Source organism: Syngnathus leptorhynchus, chromosome 15 (genome assembly GCF_054491065.1).
Source record: "Syngnathus leptorhynchus isolate UIUO chromosome 15, UIUO_Slep, whole genome shotgun sequence".
Taxonomy (NCBI): domain Eukaryota; kingdom Metazoa; phylum Chordata; class Actinopteri; order Syngnathiformes; family Syngnathidae; genus Syngnathus; species Syngnathus leptorhynchus.
In genome coordinates, this window is record NC_141209.1 from 1,565,918 (window position 1) to 1,588,269 (window position 22,352).

Genomic DNA, 22,352 nt, shown 5'->3' on the forward strand with positions numbered 1-22,352 from the left:
CTTGGTTGAAGCAAGACTGGCAGAAAAAGGAAAAAAAAAAAATGTCAGATGCTTTGTCGTTTTTCCTCAATCTGTGCGTGTTCCTCGTAGTCTGGCTTTGCTTTTTGAGTCTGATGACCAGTCTGTCTAAACTGTCATTCTCTGGGCCCATTGGGGTCTATTTATACAGCCACCATAACAAAGGAACAATAAGGCGCATAATGAGACACTTAGAGCTACAGCCAATTGCAGAAGGGCCACATGTTCAGCCTCAACTGGCGCGCACACACACACACACACACACACACACACACACACACACACACACACACACACACAAACGCGTTGTCCTGCGGTCCCCATTGCACCTTCCCACACACACACACACACACACACATTTATCCCCTCTTCACCCAGCAAGCAAGCATCTCCCCCAACATCCCCGATGAACCACGACACGTTAAGCCAGTGTTAAGCAGAGTTAGTTAACTAACAGAGTTAAAAGTGTAATTCCAGACAAGACTGTTGTGATAATGAAATTGCATTTTAATGAACTTATCAAACTACTCTTCATACATGGAACACTTTCAAAAGTAAATCCATACAGAAAATATTGTAGAAAATCAGTTGTTTTGTCATCTTTTCAAATATTTTAATAATTACTTGGAATGTGGAAGCATCACAATGAAATCATTGTCTTTCATTATATTTCATGATCAATTTTGTTGTCATTACACCTTGATTTACTAAATGTGTGGTTCAGCAAACTAATCCTTTCATTGGAAAGTCACTCTTTAAATTAAATAACATATTCAAATAATAATGATGATATATTCATATGGGCCTTTATGCTCATATTGACATAATGATGGTCTAGAAAATGTTAATTTTTTTTACAATTATGATATATTCTGATATTTAGTATAATAGGGTTGCTACTTTCCAGAGATGATTTCTTCCAAGCACAACAGCCCACATTTACCATCGTTGTTTTGTATTCTTATTTTTGTGCACGTTCAATGAAAGTGAAGTAAAAGTGAGAGTGTGGCAGAGCATGTCCTTAACGCAGCAGATATATGATGCCTCCGAGGCCTTATTTACATACGGTATCTATGCGACGCTATAGGAGAGGCATGAAGCACCATATGAGGTGCTTGAACATGTAAAGAGGAGTGTTAATGGCACACTAGATACAATTCAACCAGAGAGCAAAACAAAAGAGGTCAGATAAATTTGACTTGGCTCTCCAAACAGTCTGCGAAATTGCATCACTATCACTGGAAGGGGGCCCTGCAAGCGGGGAGGAGGTAGTTAAAAAGATACTAAAGAGTGGGCACTGCATTGTCTTCCCCTAATTCAACCATAAAGACACTTGCACTCTCCCGTGGACACGATGCTGCTTTTTTGCAAATCTTCAATTTGAAGCGGAAATCAGCAAATAGCCTATTTTCGAGCGAAAAAGTCAATTTCTGATAACTACATCAAGCTTTGGATCACTTTTTTAGAGACTGGAACAAACCCATTTATCATTCTTTAGCAGCTCATAATATGGATTTCATTATGATATAAATAGGTCAATATTTTTATTTCATATTCAATGAATATTATCACACTTCTCTTATGTTACCAGGGCGAAAATTGTCTCCAAAAGGTGTTGAGGACTTTGGATGTCCCAAATATGATTAGCTTCTGTTCCAAACCTTCAGAATTCACTTTTATGCTGCAGTCGACTTTTTTCAATTCATCATCACAACCCATTCTGCTGACCACAAACCTTCAAAGTCTATCACGGTGTGCCTTTATTGACATGCACAGTGCATCGTCTCCACTGATGCAGTGTAAGATATACTTTCCTGTCTGTGCTTCTCAAACACAGAATGGGAATGAAGGGGGCCCCGAGGACCCCCCGCTAGAGCGCCATCAGGGGGCCCCACGGGCTGCTTTGGCCCTGCCAACGTGTAGTGATATTATAATTGGAGAACCTTGAGCGGCAACACGGGCCGTTTATTTGGAGCATATGGATTTTCCCATCGTTAGGCTCGGCGCCAACATGGCTTCTGGATTTCCCTTCACTAATTGGGTCAGATCCTAATTAACTATGCCGGACTCAATGGCACCCGGTTTCATTCTTCTGCGGCCTTTTCAGACATTTTTAATGGCTGTGTGTAAAGTCAACGCCTGTTTAGAAGTCCAATTTATTGAATTCAGTCCAACTGAGATCCGATTTTGGAGAATGCTACTCATTTCTACATTGCGATGTAACAAAACGGTAAAGCGGAGAAAGCGTGTGTTTGTAAATGAACAGTCGCTATCCACGTATCTGGAGATGATTTAGGAGCTCAGGAAAACATCATCATAATCTCTGGTTTGGACCACAGATGTATGCACGAGTTAAAGAAATCTCTCTTCTTTTTATTCATGTGTTTGCAGAGGCAACGGGCCACACAGAGAGACACTTTTGCATTTTACAAATGAATGCATAGCCACCCTCCATGTTTCCACATAATCCTCCAATTTTTAACCCTGCGTTTGGCTGTTTGACTTTCTTCTCTGTTCGCCACCTTTCGGGACCTTACATCCAATGGGGGGGGCTGGGTGACAGACGTTCTTAAGGTTTAGAGACCCCCTTGGTGTGCACGCCAATGAAAGTGCTCAGGTGACCAGAAAATGAGGGCATATGCTTGTAGCGACAGAGGATCAGGCTAGATTAAGGCCTATCATGGCTCAATGAAGTGTTAAGCTGAATGACAAACCTGCCGTGTGGACCCAAAGGCTTCCTTCACTCTCTGCTGGCTATTGTTCAACTGGATCAGTGGGCTACATCTTCTGTACACGCACGCACACATGGGTTTTAATCTGGGCGTGTTGCTTGAGAGCGTTTCCCCTTGGAGAATCCAGCTGCTTTTGTTTAGCACCATTTTTTTGGGGGGTCCAGCATTTGAATATTAAAGATAGTCAAGTTTCCCCTTTAATTTCTTAAGGCACCCTGGGCAGGATTCGATTGGATTTTAATTTGAACATCTCCCGGGTTGACCGGGATGTATCGAAAAATAGTATCGTGTCCAAACGGGATGCGAAGAGTTTCAGTGCTGGCTGCTCTTTGTTTTTGCTGTCCTGTGATTTATTCATTTACACTGCCAGCGACAGTGGCATCATTTCAGCAACGACCCAAAAAAACTCTCGGATGTTTATGAGTCACTTAAGAGCCCAATAACTTTCCCCTTCATCTTAAAGCAAGATGACATGCCGAGGAGGGCTGCAGGGCGAGGGGAACCACGAGAAGGATACGGAGAAGTGCCGATTATGTGCCGGATAAAAGGAATCCGTGCCTTCTCTTCTTGCCTTGAATGGGCTCAGTCAGCAGGCTGCCCCATACATTGGCTAGGCCATGCTGATAGAACTTCATAAATTACCCCACAATTACCCCGGGGGGAAAATGGAAAAGACTAGCCTGAGGGCGACATTGTGAAAGTGCCGAACGGGTTGCTGTGCAGATCCTCGTCAGGAGGCGTAGGGCCCTGATCCAGATGTTGCCCTTCAGTTTGTGCTGATGCTAATGATGCTTTCTTCCTGAGACTGTCAACGCACATTTGTTTAGGCTCTTAAAAGTCCCAAATGCAAACTATAAGCATCCCCTTGGTTGATGATTTTTTTTTATTGCTTTTTAAAAATCAAATCAATTGCAAATAATACCCTGATATGTAAATAATGTTATCTAATCTATCTATATATTACATGCAAACTATATTGTGTGTAGAGTTGATGCTCTGGATTATCTCGACATTATTTCTGTTTTCAGTTATTTAAAAGGTCACCCATGCTAAATTGTCTGATCATCTAATTAAAGAGCATGAATGCATGCAAGGATAGATTCCGACCCCCCCCCCCCCCGAAAATAACAAGTCTCATTAGCATGTCCCTAATCTTGATCAATGCAAAACAAACAAACCAGTAGACATGCACACAGCCACATTGTGTTGCTTTGGCAGCGTGCATGTCACACTTTTAAACAGTTGGCCACTCACTGAGGCATGTGAGTGGCATTGTGTCGGCAGTCTGCAAACTTCTGCCACTTTGTGCGCCCCCGCCCGTGTCTCCCCCCCCCCCCCTGTCTCTGTGTTATCCCGGCTGATAGAATCGGCGACTTGCACACCCAATAATCTTCATCCCCGAAGCCCAGGCACGACTGTTGCTTTCATCAGCACCATTGTTTCAGTCTGTTACCTCCGCTTGCGCAGCCTCACCATGGCAACGAACACACAAGAAACGCAGGTGGCCCCCCCCCCACCCACCCCTTGACACCCCTCCATGTCTCTGCCCCATCTGTGGATAGGCCTGCCATGTGTCCATTGAGAACGATGCCGGCGGCAACGCAACTGTATGTGGAAAGTACATGATGCTGTCCTTTTGTGTGTTTCTTAGTCTTCAGCTACTTACTGCTGACCCCGAGGTCAACGCACACAATACCCCGAGTGTTGGTGGTCACCGGCCATCCTCATTGGCTCTTGATTGACGAGCCCATCGATGGTCCGTTGGTGTGCGTGTGGGCGCCCCACGTTTGGGTTCTGCACAGCCCACTGAATCAAGTGTATGTTTTCTTTTGAGGATTCCTTCTCCTTTGGGTAGTTAGAGACACACAAACCATGTCTTTTAGTTATTCACTACTCAAAGAAATAACGGCAAATTGGCTTAATTCATTTGGAATATGGCTTATCCTTAAGAACGTTCCAAAACTTTGATGAGGCTGCGTTGTATTGTCAGTTGTTTATTCAATATGTCATGGCACGAATAAAATCAAGAAATACATTCGAGAAAATAGCTTGACTAAACCCAGTATAACAAATATACTACTTGCAAAATAGTTCAGAAGGTGATTAAGTTGTAATTATGATACAGTTCTGGTATTTGACCGCATTCGATGATATGGTCAATTGAACCTAGCATCTGGCAAATTGATGGAGTCAAAGCTCACAGTCTGCTCTACAGATGCTACACTGGGCAAAATGTATACAGCTGTGTGGCCTCTCTGGGCCATTTCGTTTCTTCTCGCACCTTTGTCATTGCAATTCTTTGTCTGACTTTTGGAGAAACACAGCCTTCCAAGATCTGCACAACAGACCCCGTCCTGCTGAGTGCAGCATTCAATATCAATACACGTTTACGGTGGGGGGGCCGTAAATACTCGATACAGACGGGAAGCAACGAAAGAAAGATTCCGGCGATTCTCTCGCGTGCATGAAAGTGAGGCACAGATGGAAGGAGAGCGCAAACGGATAAGCAACATCCATGTAAAGGAATGAGAAATGGACACTGCACCACTTCCACTTTTCTCTGTTAACCAAGCTGGTTAAATTCCTAAAGGGGAATTTAGGGTCGGTAGAGTCATCAGCGCTTTGGGCTGTACACGCCACTTAAACAGAAGGTGCAATAAAAGTACAACTCTAGTGACTGTGCGGTAGTATATTTTAGTTGCAGTAGGTAGGAGGGGATACGTCCCGAGCTCCGGCCTTTAAAAGATTAACCCTGAGCGTACAAAAGCACAGGGGGGGCCGGGCAGGGGCATGAGTGGGCCACTCGCTGGTTAAACATTGGCCATCTCCTGTCATTGTCTAGTTAGTAGCGCTACACTGCTCCTCATTAGTGGTGCAGACACATATCTTGGCAGCCGGAGTGAGCAGCGTACAAAAGGTCGTCGTGCCCGAAAGGCAGCGATGGAGATGTATGGGTCTAGGGTACGTGGCGTACTCGCCACGTGAGGCCTGTGGTCATAAAGCCCCAAGCAGGGACAGATTGGACAGCACCCCCCCGGCTCCCGGCTCCCGGCTCCCGGCTCCCCTCCTCTTTCTGTGTGTTTCTGTGCCGTGACAGTGATAAACGGTGCACACAGCCATGCAGAACAACAAACAGACACAGCCTCATTTCCCCAATGTGGGTGAGGACAGGCAGAAAGGAGGTGCCATCCCATTAGAGGCTGGGCTCAATGCTGCTGAGCTCGAGGAGAAGTGTGTGGAAGAAGAGGAGGGGGGGCAGCGTTGACAATAGATGGGCAAGCAACAGGGGGACGACTGCGGTGTTTCGCTTTCTCCCCCAAATGTGTCATAAAAGCTCTCCTTAATTGGTGTTCCATAAAATTAGCATCTCCAAACTGATTAGATTTCCTCCCTTCTCAGCTTCAATTGTGTCTCTCCCAGTGACCCCATCCCTGCCATTCATTTTCTTTTCCTTTCACAACTTTATTGGGAATCAGTGAAAGAGGAAACTCATGTAAGATTGCGCCCTTTGACCTCTGCGTCCCCCACCTCCCATTTGAGTTTGCCAAGTCCAACCTCCCCTTGAGACAATTGCCTTCTGCTCTTCCACGGCGAGCGGAACTCGTGAAAATGCTTTGGCCTGAACAATGTTTCAGGCCGTATAGCGTTCTTTACAAGATTCCGTTTGAGAGCCGTATTTTAAATTCTGCACTTAAAATGATGCTCAGTCTCGAGAAAAAGCCTCAGAGGAAAAGTTTGCAGCCATGTTGAAGTGCGTTGCATCATCCCCTGCTCTCCCGTCTAGCAAAAACGATCAATCTAAAAATTGAATACTATTTTGGTACATTTGAACTCAAATGAAGTAAACAAAATAAGAAAATAATAATACAAATAATGAATTTAAGATTAACAATAATAATAACAAATAAAGAGCGACGGACGTAAAAGAAATGTGACACACATTCCGACAAATAATAGTGACACAAACACGTATATGGCGAGGATTAAAAAGCTTTTAGCTTCTTTATTTAAATGTATAAAACCACACAAGTTGCTGGCATTAGCATCGAGTTACATGTTTTATTCTACGGATCGTCTTTGCTTGCAGAAGTTTGTATTTGGTTTTAAACATCAAATTCATCAATTGCCACGTGACTTTTTATCTGTCAAGGTCACATTTTGAAGCACGGATGAATTTGGAATGTGACTTGGGACAAATGAGGTTGTTAGGGAGGGGTGGGGGCATCACTGATGGATGCATATCATCAAGGCTAAAGAGCGGGAACATACCCACACATTGTGATGCAAAGGCTACGGGAGGGTTAAATCAGGTTCTACTCGGCCCCTTGACCCAGCAGCTCTTTGATACTGAAGCCTTCGGGACGTGGGCCCCAAGGGAGCTCAGTGTGGCGCAGCCCTGCGACCGGACCACTGCCACACAGTCAGCAGGATTCATGGACGGGCCTTTTGTCCCCAAAGAAAATCGACGTGGATTTGGGCGGGGCCAGGGGAAAGGTTACATGAGAGGAGCATGGGGAGCGAGGATTAAGATCAAAACAAACACACTGGAGAGACACATCATCTCACTTTCTCAGTAACTGTTGAAGCAGCTGGCACATAAGTCGAACTTGAATAGGTTGAACCGGTTGAAGTTCATCTAAGAAGGAATAAAGCCAGCTGAATGACAAAAAGGTATGAGGATGCTGACAGCAGTTTCTCACAATATCAAAATATTAAACCCATCGGAGGATAAACCAATCTACTTAAATAGGTTTTTTTTTTTAATAATAATAGCCAGAATTTGCAAATAATTGACACCCGCTAAATGCACTGGGAAAAATAAAGTCTCCCCAAATTACTAATAAAGATTCAGCACACGGAAAATGGGGTTAAATGGGAAATGGGGTGTGATGGAAGCCATTAATTTGGGAGGTTGCTGTGCTTGCACACACTGCACAGTTATGGTTTGCATTAAAACATATGGTTCCATACAAATCTAGCATGTAGCATCATTTGCATATCTGCTATTTGTGTTTTACAAAATCACCATAGTCATTGCTGCAGTAATTCTGCAGCTTTTTGATTGCTAATAAAATTCCGATCATAATCACTTCTAATGGCATGCATAAATGTTCTCGCTCGTTGTAGTTTGTATTTAGGTACAATTTACAGCTGCAGATTATTATGGAAACTCTTACACACCCAATAAAATGCTCAACGAACCATTTTATCGTTTGCCTGCAACTGAATCATTAATATTCTGAGAGAGATGAACATCGTTACAGCATATTTGTTTCGAGAGTTTGGAAGTCCCAAAAATGTTGACAGACTACAAAATGCAGATGCGACATCATAAGAATGGCGGGTTACCTCAAGCTAAAATATTGGAAACTCTAAAAGTGATTTGCCCAGAAAATAACACACCATATCCTATGTACAATATTTTCATAATTAGATGCCTTGCCTGGGTACATTGGGAGGAATATGTGCCCTCTTGTGGACAGTCTCATTTTTAGATTTTCAGTTCAAGCCACAGAACATATATTGAGTTATTTGTCGATATAAAAAAATTAATAATAATAACATGTAAAATATATCAAAAATTGAGTTATTATTTGTTAAAACCCACAGCTGTTTAGTTATTTGTTACTTTATTTATTAAAGTATCAGTAGCCCATGTGAGCAGTTTAGTGAAAATGTCCGCCTGATCGTTCTGAGGTCCTGGGTTTGAATCTCAGCTCTGGGTGAGGTTTGCATATGGGTTGTCGCCAGGTTTTCCAGTTTACTCCCACTTTTCAAAAGCGATCGAAATTGTCCCTAGGTGTGAATGTGGACCTTTGATTGAGTGGCCATCATATATGGCCCCTTGCCCAGAGTCAACTGGGAAGAGCTCCAGCTACGACCCAAATGAGGACAGGTAGATGGATGAATGAGTCAATATGTGCATCTTCAAGGTTGATTTGGAAGTGCTTTCACTGAGTGATGACATCTTTTCATGTACACATATATATTTTTTGGAAATCAGCATCGTGCACATATCCAGATTTGATTTTAATCCCTTCTGCTAAAGGCTGCACGGGCTCTCACTGAACAGTGTCTGAGTCTCTCATTTCAACTCATCCAATGAATAATGCAGTGAAGACAGATGATGAGGCACATTTGCTTGTCAAGATGGGAGGCTGACACATTGAGTTACACTCCAGCACTGTGGTTGATGATGTTTGACCAGCCTTTGAAGTTCATCACCTTGGGGATGCTCATGCATGAGAATGATGGAGCCCAATTGGAAAATGATTCCGGTGCTTAAAATATTCCCTCGGGTTAAATGTTATTAACCGGGTTGAACCACAGGTCGCTCGGACGATAAAAACTTTAGCTCTACTCGGGGAAATGCCCTTTTTAATATTCTTCATTTGCATGATAATTCATAAGAAAAACGTTTTCCTTCCACATGCCGAAACATTGGTGCAGATCTAACATGTATTAATATATAATATTCGTCATCGGCACTACAAAGGGATGAGCTGCGGTCTTCACTGGCATACAACGTGCATGTCTCCCCTCCAAGCAAATGTGGGGAAAAATGCTGATTAGGCGCACTTCCTGTCTTCACACTAACAAGCACACAGCAGATTTTCTTTTGGCCTTGGCTGGTGCATTTCTGATGAAAGAACTAAGCCTAAACAACTTGATTTCTCTCGGGATGGCTCCTTGCAATTTGACTCCAGTTATATGAAAGTCAACTTTCATGTGCTTTTCTTCACGCTGTAGACAATATAGATAACTCCTAAGAACAAAAAGGATGAAGCCAAATTCATCATTCCCTCACTTCACAAATGCATTCATTTGGACGAGGGGGAATAAAAGCTTTGTTAACCGCCCCCCCCCCCCATCCTAACTTTCTATTTTTAACAGTTTTTACAGCCAAACTGTTTTACTGACCTCAGGGGAGATATGTGAGTTGGGAGATTGAGGTGAGTGAAGATTAACTTCCCATGAGTAATTTCATCCAGTATGTTTTTACTGCCATGTTGGCATGAATTCATCTCTAATTAACATATAGAGTGGTGCAAAGGTGTCATAAAACCCAAGCACAGCTTCTTCCAATTAGGAGGCCCACTTGTGGTTCTGCAGATGCTGGACAGAGGGTGCTGTTGATCTCCTCATAAATGAAATACAAATTGTGTACTGCTTGGGAATGTTTACACCATGTATTATGACTTATGGACACATTAGTGGAATGGCTTGAATATGAGCAATTTCTCACACAGTCTTGATAGTCTTGATAGACTTGATACCGCCAACCCTTTCCTACATTGCTCAGCAGTGACGGGGCATTGTGATTTCCAAGAATCAGAAATCAGTATATTTATGGGAGCTCTATGGCCTTTCAGGGAACTCCAGCAACACTTGTAAGGTTAGATAAAGAAAGCGTGTCCCTCCAAGGATGTGTTCTCCAAATTGCTAATAATGCGACCCAGATGCTGGACTCTGTATTTTTCACTTTGTTCCCAAACAAATTTAGTAAAAAACAAAAGAATGTTGCTGTAAGATCAGGTTAGTTGAAGTTAACAGAAAAATTACTTTCTGCATAGTATACATTTTTTAAGTCTATCATAAAATAAAAGAATAAATGAATAAGTGTACTCATTGAAGTTCATATTTAGCAATTGAGGAACTGTTTTTCCTTGCTGTAAAAGATCCTCTTCAGATGAAGAGCTTCAGTCCTGTACGTGTTGGTTATTCAACTTCATCAGTGCAGAAGCTAATTAGCATTCAAAGAAATGTGAAGAAGCTAAATGACTCCATTACAGGAGGTGATAATACTGTGTTAATGGCTGAATCGTGTTAGCGATCAACGCCTGCTGGGAACCCTTTGATGGCTTTCTACGCTGATGAGCTAGAGAGAGCGAGAGCGTGAGCGAGCGAGCGAGCGATGGCGTCCCCAGAGAAGCTTGTGGAGGAGGATCAGGAGTCTCCATCGAGGGATTTGAAAACCCACAGGTGAAGAACCAAACAGTGTCTGGTGATTGTCAACATTTTATAAAATGCATTTCCACCATTTGTGATGATTCACTGCAGTTGTTCCTTTCATACTGTTTGTTCAAACTCATCTATTTTTGCAGCAGTAGTGCAAACTGCATAACTAGCTGCATTTGAGTTTCTATTTTCAGCCTAGAACCCGCCAACTCACCACAATAGCATTTTACTAATCATTTACTATGCCGCTGCTCCACTCTAATCTTTGGTGTGGTCTCCACGGTGGGTCTAAAATAATTAGCCGCGACCGCCAACTCTCTGTGGAGCCCAGAGGTCAGTGAAGTCAGGGTTCATTAGTGATATGATGGAACCACCGCCATAATACCTCGGAAACCTGGAGGTTATTTTTCAATAACGTTATGTCTCAATTTATATCCAAGCAGCCACTGTGTTATTATTATTATTATTATTATAATTGGTGAGTGGACGGATAGCGGACCACCTCAGAGGCAGCCAGGCATGCATCTAAGTAGATGGTGATTGTTATAGAAGCAATGAGGCAGCGCGGCCCTGCTGCCTCTCGGCCGGTCAGGTCCATCTCAGGGGACCCGTTTCAATCCGAGTCATTTAATCAGCAGCGCAGTCACAAGCAGGGAACTTGATGCAATGACCTGCTTATAGACCCCAGACAGCGGAGGCATGGAAGTCAGAGCAGGTAGGCATAGAGCGTTTCAAAAAAAATCAACACAATGTTATGAGGAAAGCGTTGTTAAATGAAGGCGTCATGTCGATTGATTTATGAATGCAGGAGGTAGGTCACCTCTGTGCGCACGCACACCTTTAACTGCCTCCATTTTAGTAATTGCACGGGGAAAGATAAAAGACAAATATAGCGTTGAAGTCATAAAATGACAGTAAATCAATAAATTGCCGCAGCGCCACTACTTAAGGTAAGAGAACGACCTCTTTGTCCTCGTCATTAAGCGTTCTGGAATGGATTGCGCCAGCCCATTAAAAAGTTCCAAAGTACCCCAGCCAGTTGGATCATCAAAGAATATCTTATTTAGGAGAACCTAGAACTTCCAAATTTAATAGTTTGGCCAGAAAACATCTGCGCTACTTTTCAATCCAATTAATGAACTATTTATGGCAGAATTCAATGATGAAGTATTTTAGTGTCCCTAACCCTTGGGCAACTCCAAACACTGCCAAACAATATGTTAAAAGTCGTCATGTATTCCGGGATGACTTGAGTTTGATATTTTTGTCAGCGATTTGTTTTTTTGAGTGATTGTTCTTCTTTAAAGGAAAGAGGGTCAGCGTACGAAGGTACTAAATTGAACATTTGTGAAGCCTTGTGAGATTGGTGATACAATCTATACTGGTTTGAAAATGTTACAATTTGGTCCGAAATAAATAAATACATATATTTTCATTAATTTCGGTTCATATTTCAAACGATGTCAACATTTGGATAACAGCCTGAGTTTTCCTTTTTCTGTTTTCACCCAAGGTATTTATTACGTGGCTCTTGTGAGCAGGTGGTACAGTGTTGTGACAGGAGGATGGTGAGATGGCAGTGGAATGAGAATTATAGACAGGATTCTTTCAAACACTTGTCTAATGAGCCATCTGTAGCAACAGCAGCAGCCCTGTGGAGACTCTCTGACCCTCTCACTTGGACAAAAAAAAAAACAACACCCACACAGCGCATGCTGCTGTGAGGTGCTAGATATCTATCACAGGGTAACATATCGTGAGCGGATGGATAACCTAATGACAGCCGTGAAGTGTACAGCTTTGGCCGTTGCACACAAGCGAGAAGGTCAAATGGAGATGCAAAGTGGATTTTCCCCAAAAAGATCAACACCCAGCAGCAATCCATGTGCAACTCTCAATAACGGCTGCATGTATTCAGAGAGAATAACTCGCTCTAAATCACTGATGAAAATGTTCTTCACATTGAGGTGTGCACCTGCACAGTTAATTTATTCCGCTGTGACAAAAATGATGCTTTTCCAAAGACAGTTTCAATTTCTCCTTTCAGGTATTCATGGGGGGGGGGGTTTTATGTCGCGGTAAGGATTTGAAACGGTGTATCATGGCTCATTCCGATGATAAACTGTACACAATCATGGCACTTTGCATTATTTGACCCGTTTTTAGTGCCCGCGACGAGCACAAATCTTCACTTCAATGTAAGATTCAAAATGAAACATCTTTTATGCAAACATAGGAACAAAGATCTTCTCATAGGGAACCATGATAAATACAAACCAGAGGAAGATTTTATGCACATGCTGAACAAACCATTTTCAGAATATTTGACTAGTCTCAAAACTAGTTATCAGGAACTATGGCTATGACCAAAACCTAGTACCATGCTTTTGTTTTTTTTAAATAAAAAAAATCAATTATTAAATCTACATGTGTTTTTTCAAACAGACTTTATAAAAATGAAATACACCAAGAGTCCATCAAGCAGTTGCGCCTGTGCAAAAATGATGTGCTGCTCCGCTATTCATGGATGGATTTGATCCATGTCCATTCATTAGGATTCAACATCATTTCAACAGGCTTCTTGATGCTTGGAAAACCAAAAATGAATCCTTCGCAGGATAAGCGCATTGAATCAGCACGTTTCACAACGCAATTAAAGCTCAGACATTAATAACTCTGACTCGAGGGAGAAATTAAATGAAACACAGAGAGGATTCATTTCCTCATTCCAACTTCAATATCCTCTTTTTCACACTAGTGTCTAGTTAGTAAAACAAAAATAGGATGATTTCTCGGTTCCTCAATGTGATACTGTTGTTATTGTTTAGCTTTGCTTAGACCTTCTGAGCTGATGCTGCCAGTGATTACAAGTTGGGTGAAAATGAATGAGGAGAAGGCTCAGCAAGGTAATGGGGTGCTGAAGTGCAGCCAATGTTCAGGCAACATAAACATTAGCTGACAGAAAGTTTGGGACACGGGCCAGCTCCATTTGATCACCTACATTTGGCTCTCCTCCCAACTCCGGCGTGATGAAGGTGACGTTTTGACCATCCGCTGGAATGCAGAAAGACTGGAGATAGTTTTGTGAAGATACTGACAATCTTCAAGGCTTGTTGTCTCTTTGATTCCAACTGCCAGGCTTTCTTTCCTTTGTGACTGTTCATTTAACAGCCAGGCAGCTGCAACTTTGTATCTTTAAAGGCAGATGTGTTTTACCTTTTTAGAATGTGGGGAAAGACAGAATATGCAATTGTCCACGACATACTTGGCTGACAACGGGAGATCTTGTAGTTTCTAGTGTATAAAGGCACGCCACTCTCATCCCTTCAGACTCCAGCAAGTCAATTTCTGCTTGCACAATGTCAAGCGTTGCTGGGCTTCTACCGCCCTGATTTGAATGGGAATGAAGCTTGGCTGGGATTCAGCTCATTCCATCCCACAATGGCACAGCGCAATGGTGCTAATGCAGCGTTACACCTTGCAAAGTCATGGGAAATACCAAAAGAAAGAAAACATCTCGACTAAAAAATGGCCATTTGACATGAAAACTGAAACATGCATGTACCCCAGGGAGGTTTTTTTTTTTCCTCAAAGGTGACCTCAACCTTTGTTACTGAGGTAACGTGTTGAAAAGGACATAGAATCTAGCAACAGGGGGTACTTCATTTCATCGAAATGGCCACCAGTTCACTGGTTCATGAAATTGGTGCCATGGTTACCATATTTGGAGCCCGACGAGGTGTCGAGCATTAAAGTTCTCATTGAGAGATAATCATTTGAGGCATGTTCAACACATAACTATATTTTTTTTTTGTTTACTTTTTTACAGCAGGGAAAAAAAATCCCCCAAAATATATAATTCAAGAAGAACCGCCAATAATATACACAAAAAATACAAATATGTGAGTTGGTCGGAAAGAAAATACGGCAGCAATTCCCTTTTCCTCAGCGGGTTTATTTACTTAATGAAGTGTTTGATGCTTGTCAGTCAAAAAGTCACTGATGCCTCTACCCATGCATTGAAATTGGATGTTCCATCTCATTGATGTGTATGTTAATGCCAGGTCATGCTCAGGCCTCCAGTTAAACTAGCCATAAAGTTCATCACCAATAGTTAGAAGGCTGGAAGCATTCTCACAATGCAAATGTCACCGACATTCGCTTGTTGACCCTGAATAATCACATGTGCATCTACAATTCAAACATCTCATCCAAAAATAAAAAAAAAAGAAAGGGAAGGTCTTGTGTGCAGTAGTAAAGCTGAAATCCAGCTCATGAATTACACTAGTTCTAGTCAATAAGGAAATTACAGCAATTTGGATGGAGACAGTCGGGATCGATGTCACGTGGACTTGATTTAAATCTGACAATCAAGTCTGTGTTTTAGTGTGTAGCCAAGCAGAAGAAGATATTTGTCTCCTTTATGCTGCATTGAGTTCACCGGAAAGTCATTCACTTTTATGATGATTACAATTAACACTGTCATTGGTTGCAGGGCAGGCAGGAAGCAAACGTTAATGAACACTTTGTTGAACTGAATCCAACATCAAGAGCATCTGCTGACAATGACGGTACAGACATTGATTGCCGACACCGCCAATCCAAAAACGGAAGAGATCATTTGTAGTCTGAACGTTCTGGCAGTACCGTGCTCCTCTCACCTATCTTTTCAGCGCTATATTAAAAATGTTCCACTCATGCAAATCCTTTTAGTTGTTGTAGGCTCATTTTTACCACAGACACATTGCACCGCCCTCTCCCTGAAATCCATCATAAGGATGCTAATCCTGCTATTGTGCTGATGCTTGAAGAGCGTACCTTCACTCTGTCAGCCCCTTCCTCCCTTTTCCACTTGCATTCTGTGAAATCTAACCATATTGTTGTGATGATGAGCGGCAACAAATGAAAGCAACAGGAACAATCACGTGGCTCAGTACTTATAGATCATCTTACCAATCTATCTCGCATTAGACGGACGATGATAGGACTAACGTGATTATCTTCTTGAAGACTGCATACATGTTCTGCAGTATTGGACACATAATCCAATTGGTGTTAAGTTTTTCTTTCATGGAAACCGGACCCAAGCCACCACATTTAATACATACAATTGCCATATATTGTATGATTATATTTATACAAGCATTTTATCAACACTTTGTAAGAGGAAAAAGTCAAAGTTTGTAAAAACATTTAAGACTCCCTGCAAGGTGTTTTGCAGAAAGATAAACAGTCCTCTTCAAGCAATTGTTCTTTCCTGCTGGGTGTGTGATGAGAAAAGCCGTGCAGCCTTCATGTTTGTGAATATAAAAGTGCTCTTTTTTTAATTGAATGTCAGTGATGTAAACAGCGGGGAAACAACCATTTGCTCCAAAGATATAGTTATTAGTTAGTTGATGAAATTTGCATAGTGTGTGTGGATGTTTGTACAATGGGGTCTTTTGTATGAATTATGCTCTGATGAGTGCAGTTTGTTGACGTTTTGGAATAGCAGATGGAGTAACTCTTAACACCAGCCTGCTTGCTAATGAGTAGAAAATTGCCAGAAGACATTGGCAGATGCTACAACAGGAAAAGCAATTCCAAAAAGTACTTTTCAGGATGAGCATTTCTTATGATTGTTGCCAGAATATACCAAGAATTGCAAAGATATGTCAACTTAATGACTGTTATTTTGGCATCCTTTTTTTTTTTTTTCCTTCCAGCCTGACAGACCAGATGGATTCTTGAAAATGGCAGCCACTTCCACTGGGCCGCTTGTTGTCTTTTTGATTCCAACTGCTTGTTACGATTGAGAACGTTTAGCAAGTCTAATCAGAACTGGAGCAAAGCAAAGCTCCAAATCTGTGAAATTGAAGTATGGCTATTCATATTCACTACACTCTGTCGTGACGTCTTCTGCGTGCGTTCATCCAGCGGATTCACATCTTCTCATCCGTGCAGGATTAACTCCAGCATGATAAATAATTTCTTCTATTGACTTATTTTCTCCTCCTCTTTATGGAAACATCCCAGTATGGTAAATGATGCTGTGTACTGTACATCGAGATTGTTAAAAGCATCAGCGTCATAATCAAGTATCAGCTTGAAATGTCTTTTCGTAACCGGCCGAACGAGTAAATTCTCGCCCCGGAACTCGGCGAGACGAAACTCTGTCTGGCGGTATTAGTGTAGGTGTTGGCTGAAGGAGAGAGAAAGAACACGAGGGTTATATTTAGAGCTACAATCTGGCGTGAGGTGAGGCAGGGTGGGGGTTATGTGAATGATTCATATGCTCCGCCATAACATTGAAAATGTACTCTAAGTAATGTTCCTTCGGGCCACTTGGCAGAGCGAAGAATCGACTCGGTTAATTCTATTAATTTAACCACGCTATTAGGGTTAATCTGAGTGGAATAAAAAAAAAAAAAAGATTCATTATGCTACAAAGTTTTATGTCATCTAGAAGTTGACAAAATCATTTTTGGATGACTTTCCAGGCTGGCGCCGCACCAACACATTTCGGTAGATTTAGCAAAGACAAGAAAAGGGAGAAATCCGGTTTTGCTGTAGGATGTTTCACCTCATCTGTCTCATTCCATGATTGCAAAGACGTTGAAGAACAACAGCAGCAAAGTGTCTCTTCATTAGTGCTAAGGGCTTCTTTCCTTGCGCTCATCTCACTCATGGCAAGTTCATTAGGTTCGATGTGTTAATGAAACGACTGATCCGCACTAGCCAGATCGTAACATGGGCTTGATGGCCTCCTGGGATTGGCAAAACTGAAGCAACATACACCTTTTTACATTCACTTCAGTCAAGTTGCCGCTGAAGACATTCAAGGATGAAACCCTTGAAATTGGAAATGCACCCTTGAATCCCTTTTTGGAGTTGATATTTGACCCTCAATGTGATTGTTTTCTTTGCCCACTCTGCCATGCTAAGAGCAGTCTGTTTAAGCTCCAGAGTCAGGAAAGTAAAAGGACTAGAGGCAGGAATGTGACAAATTCCATTTTCCATTCCATTCCACATCATTCATCCAAAAGTCAGCATGCAGAGCAGAGCAGTATATTTCAACAATAGTGTTGACAGGCTGGCACACTATTTCAGCACTCTGCCTTTTAGGCCCCAAGAGTAGGTTGAAATTCACTAAAGATTGATTGCCTGCCTGCCAGTTGTACATCATATTTCCACTATGAATGCCTCATGACTTGGACGGGAGGGAAATGAAAGGCAGATGGTAAAAAGCACTATTTGTTTCTCTTTTCTTGCTAATGAGTTTTTTATTAAGCTGAGGGCTAAATGTTTCAGCCGCTCTCTATCGGTCTGATCTAAGCAGCTTACTCGTTATTTAATGAACCAAAAATGGAGAAGCTGAGGCGTAAATTTACGCCCTCAAGTGAAATCCCAATTCATTTTTTGTGACTTACCTGCTGCAGTCTTTGAGTTTGTATGATTTGGGGCTTTACGAAGAAAATACAATTTACGGTATTCATTTTAAGATATCCATTTCCTTTCTTTGTCTTGTTCCCCAAAGCTTTATTTCCTTTCATCTCTTTTCTGCAGCTGAAGTCATCAGTATATGTCACCTATGGAACAATTTCCATCCGCTCATTTTTCACTGTCGCCCATTGTCTGAGGGAATCCATCACTATCTGCGGCTTTGTCTGGGAATGTACTGCTAACCCTCTTTTGGGGGTAAAAAGAAACTTTTTTGGGGGGGGGGGAGTTCACCCAGAGTTGAAATATCCAAATCACGATAAATATAATTCCCCGACTCGGGCTCGTCAAACAGAGCAGGTCGTCCTGTTGCTCCTTTGGGATGACAATAAATGGCAAAACAAATGCTCTCGTGAACAATAAACCGAATGTAACATGGTCCCTCTCTCTGATTCATGTGATAGTTGTGCTCCATTGCTCACCTTTGCGCTCTGCTAGTGTTTTTCCACAACACGACTTCAGCAGCCATCTTATTAGTCCCTCTGCTCACATGAGCACAAAGCGGTGCTCCGTCCAGATTGCCGCTATTTAAGACTTTCATGCTCAGATTGCGCTCATGCAGGATTTTCAATCTCCCATCGGGTGACCCCGATGCCTGCCTCTGACCTTCCGTCCCTAATGATGACATTTGGCAGAACTTCCACTGTGATTCTTCTTGTCTTGCTATCTGTGACTTGATAGTCTATTGGTATGGGCAGGTTTTTAATGAGAAAGAATGTGCATATTAATGAAGTCATCAAAATAATATTTCAGCCCATGTCGAGTAATGCATTGTATTTTTTTATAGTATCTGTGCTAGAGATGTTTTTTTTGTTGTTGTTGTTGCTTATTCCTCAAAAGAACGGTGCTCAGTGTGTTCCTCGACATCTTGCGCGACAGACTTGTCCGCCCATTTTGTCCCTCCTCCTTATGTCTGACAGCCTTGCCACTCTTTTTGGTTTTGAATATTCATCACTTCAGTACCGTCATATCTAGCCTCTTGAATGGTCCAAGATATTTCCTTAGGAAGGTGGACGATGATGTCGTCCACATCGTGAAAACAGGAAACAGCTGAGTTGCATAGAAAGTGCAAACATTTGCCTTTTTTTTTGTTTTACCTCAAATTGTTGATGAGTTTAGCATTTCAGATCTCCTAATGAGCCATTAAGGGATGTCTCACTAATCCCAAACGAATTTCCTATCGCATTTAAAACTAATGCTGGACCTCGCCTGGGATTCTACACTTTTGTAGGTCACAAATTAGTGAGCATTAACTCTCCCCATTACGCATAGTCTTATTTAAAAAGCAATTGTTTGAAAGTAAAGAAAAGGAAAAACAGAGGCTTTTGTGCTCTGTGATGCAAAACGCGGCCAATTAAAGCGACTCCCGCACTAAGCGCAAGTGTAACTATTTCACCAAATCCAATCATTTGATGTGGCTAACATGAGAGCGAGCGAGCCAGCGAGATGCCCGTGGCACTCATTTCGACACAAACAGCCCAGGGCATCGTTTTATCGCCCTCTTAGCCGACCGGGAGAGTCACACCAGCGAGGTGAGGTTAGTTAAAGGCAGAAGTGCTGACCGTGGTGCTGAATCCAGTGCCTGTCTCATTCACGCATTGATTCATGACGCTCATTATTCGGCCGGACTGGCCGCCCGCCCGCCCGCCCGCCTCCGAAGAACAGGCTGAGCAGCCATGACCTGAAAACCTGCTCTAAATCTTATTGTCTCATGAAGGCAAGCGCTTAATGACTGTAAGATGGCATCACACAGCCACTTTTTTTTTTAAACATTGCAAGACAGGCTGGCCGAGGGGCAAAGGAAACAAATAGCAGGAACGCAGAAAGATGTGGAAAATCAAATTGAGAAAAAATGGCGCCATGTTTAGTGACTGGACAGGATGGAAACTGAACTCCTCAACTTGGGCAAATAGGGAGAGGAACTTGAGGGCTTTGGGGAGGGCGGGAAAGATGACCATGGTGGTTTCCTTGACCCAGGGGAAGCTGGATAAGGTCAAGTGCGCTGCCACTGATGATTTACTGACTTCTGGCTGGTCATGTTTCACATGACTGTGATAAGGTTAAGTGATATATACAGTACTATCCAGGGACAGACAGGTGGAGAGAGTCATTGGTAATGTTTTGCTCCATTGACTTTGCTGCAGTTGGCATGGGCTCAATTCCCACGCAATGTAGTCCTCACAGTTGCTCCTCCTGCTCTTCTTTTATTTTTTCAACAAATTAGAAGGCAGGTGAAGTTGATGCTTACTGCAGCGATTATTTCAGTAAGAAGACCGCCTAGATTTAAACACTACACGGTGGTTATTAAAAGTGTGCACACCCCTAGCAGGCATTATATTATATGTTTATATTATATTTGTGTTTGTATTTTTTTTATATTCATATATACGTATGCCTTTCCACTGCCATCACAACTCTGCAAGCATTTATCTCCAGCGCCTTAGCTGTGTGCATCCTTTCAAACTAAAACAGGAACATAGATGACTGCCCTCATCATCGACTCGCTATCACCACTTGCACTCCAAAGCAACCTCAATGGAAAAAAAAACACTCTTGGATGGGGTGCTCATCTCAATATGTCCTCCCAGAAACTTTCTTCTGCAGCCAAGTGAGGGGGAAATCAATAAAGGCTAGTGTGAAAGGGAATGTTTTACTTAACCTTGTGAGGTGGCAAGATTTGCAAGATTACACATCCCATTTGTCAAGCAAAGATGACAAATGATTTATTGATTTGATATACTGCACAAAACTAGAGATATAGTAAGTGAATAGTAGAAATGGTTTGTACATTTTGACATGGTAACTGGTGATTTTAACATGGTTGCTTTGTGAGCTAAGGCGCTATGAATAAAATAACAAAGCGGAACTTGAAATGGCCGTCTGAAATGTACAGCAGGTGTTTACGGAGCCACCCGATGACTTTGTCACTGCATCAAACAAATGAATGACTGGATGCAGAAACATTGTCTGTAATGAAGTGCAAATGAAATGGAGCTAATTGAGAACACAAGGACACACAGAATGTTTGGCCTCACCTTCACTCCGTGGCTCTCATTACCTAATGTCGAGGCAGAAATAGAACCGGTGCTTCAATTGCAAACCACCAAATGCAATAAATATTGTCAGTACTTCATAAAACGAATTGACATCGTTTACGCACATTTTCAGGATTTTGGTGTTTTTTTTCTGACATTACAAATGTGTCATTTATTGTCATTTAAGTTGGCGGGGGACTTTATTTTTTTATAGAGGGCACCACAACAATAGAACCCTAAAATAAAACCTTATTTTTTTTATACTTTTAGGATTATTACAAATTTCTAAAACATTACTCTTAAAGTTTCAGTGCATGAATTATTGTACCCATCTAGTGGAGCACTTAGCTTGTGCAGGGTCATGGGAAGGTGGAGTCTGCCTGTCATCTGACCCTTGACCAGAAGTAAATCTCTGTGACACACACACACACACGCCCACACACTCGTATGATCGCAGCTCGTCTGAGGGAGAGCAAGAACAGCAACATAACTGTCTTCCCCTGGAGCACGTCACGGGGAGCAGGCGATAGATGGAGGTGCAAGGCAGCATGTGAAAAACACTTCTAGGAGAGCCAGCTTGGGTACAGACTATCGACTTCCCCCTCACACACACACTTACACACATAGACACACACACACACACACTCTTCTGGCTGCAAGGGATCCTTCTGGAGTTCAGGTACAGTATGTAAACTTTTCCAAGAAAGCAGAGACCACTGAAAGTATGTGAGCAGGTGCAATGGTGTGCATGAGTGTTTTGTTTGGCAATTGGGAGGGGGCAAAAGTAGTAGGGAAAAAAAAAAGAGACTGGCTGCGTGGGCTACTCTATGCATATTTAATATGTGAGTGGGCAGTGATGTTTCAGAGATTCTACAGAGGGAGAATGAGCGAGAACATCAGTCGAAATGCTTCTGGAGGAAGTCCCTATCTATAATATTGACACTTTTGCTTACGGTGTTACTGCTGCATGCATTTGAGAGCTTGGCTTTCTCTGGAAATGGTCTAACTTGGCAGTTTGAGTATAGGGAGACAGCGGCTCTCATATACAACACCACCACGTTTCACTCTGCAGCAGCCACCAGCTCCAGCATCAGCATCAGCATCAGCATCAGCACGCACCGTCATTATC